Below are 1,482 nucleotides of genomic sequence, written 5' to 3'. Positions count from 1 at the left end.
TAATATTTAATCAAATTAGGAATGTATTACCATATACCTAAAGATCATTAACTTCCTTTTTCTAGTCATTCAATTATTCTTTTTCACCAACAAATTAAACATTGTGGAGTTGTCTTCTCCACACTTCTTCTTGGCACTTGTTATTATAAAGCTATATTTAAAATTCTTTTTCTAGTATATATATAGTCAGGACTCATTGTATGTATGCTTAGTGAGAAAGTTGTAACATAATTAGTAAAATATTTATTAGGAAAATAGACAAAATAACATTTCATAAATAAAATATCATTTGAGTTTTATTTTAAAGGATATTTAAAATACAATCAATTAGCAAATTATAGAGTCTCTGACTGGAGAAAAATATGCAAAGACACAGATACGAGAGTCACTAAGACATTTAAGTCACAGTGGTTATCATTATCAATCATTTCTCACATATATTGTTCATCTACAGTGATCCACTCTGTTTTAAGTTATTAATTTTAATATCTTGTCTTGTTTTATTACTTGAACAATAATGAGGAATTATTATTTCCTCTCACTATATTGCCTCAATTTGAAGAATTTTGAAATAAATAATTGCCTAAATCATGAAGACAATCAGGGGTAGATGTAAAACTTTCAATCTGTGGAATAGGAGCATACATTTATCCCATCTAATACTTCACCAAGGGGGATGTTTACTCTGGTGATAAGATAGAGACACTCATGATTATTATAGACTGGAGAGTAATGGCAGAGAGCTAGTACACTGGGGGTTTGGAACCAGACAGTAAAAGTTATTCACCAACATATAGGCAATTGCTTATCTTAAAGGAATATGATGTAAGGTTATAGGTGAATTCAGTAATTCATTCTAAAAATTATGGGTCATTGATAACACATTTAGGAGCTCTGATGGCATAATGCCTAAGGCATCTGACTGCTAACCAGAAGGCTAGTGGTTCAAACCCACCAGCCACTCCTTGGAAGGAAGATTGGGAGATCTACTCTGATAGTAAACCTTGAAAACCCAAGGAGGGTTTGCTATAAGTGGAATCTGACTGGATGAAGTGAATTTGGTTTGGTTTTGTAATAACACATTTATCATTTAGTGGAAAAAATAATTCCTGATTCACAAAAAAGACAAATATATGTTGGGTTTGAGTATTCATTTAGACAATTTGCTTAATTTTTTCTCTGCAAAATAGTTTAATCATCTTTATTTCTAATGTACTGATTTTTTAAAGCTATATTAGGATCACTATGTGTCAGAATAGACTGAACACTACCTAACAACAACAGATTTACAGATAAATTGTATAGATAGTACAGTTCTTACATATCCCTTTTAACCCTGCACAATTTATCCTATTACTAATAATGGCAGTACAGCTGTACATTTGATAAAAAAATGAAAAAAAATGATATATTATTATTAAAGTATGTAGTTCACATTAACCCATTGCCATCAAGTTGATTCTGAGTCACGGTGACCCCTAT

This window comes from Orycteropus afer, unplaced genomic scaffold (assembly GCF_000298275.1).
Source record: "Orycteropus afer afer isolate SDZICR_OR568_19922 unplaced genomic scaffold, OryAfe1.0 scaffold01123, whole genome shotgun sequence".
NCBI lineage: Eukaryota > Metazoa > Chordata > Mammalia > Tubulidentata > Orycteropodidae > Orycteropus > Orycteropus afer.
The sequence above is the reverse complement of the archived record's forward strand: the minus strand, read 5'-3'. Positions refer to the sequence as shown.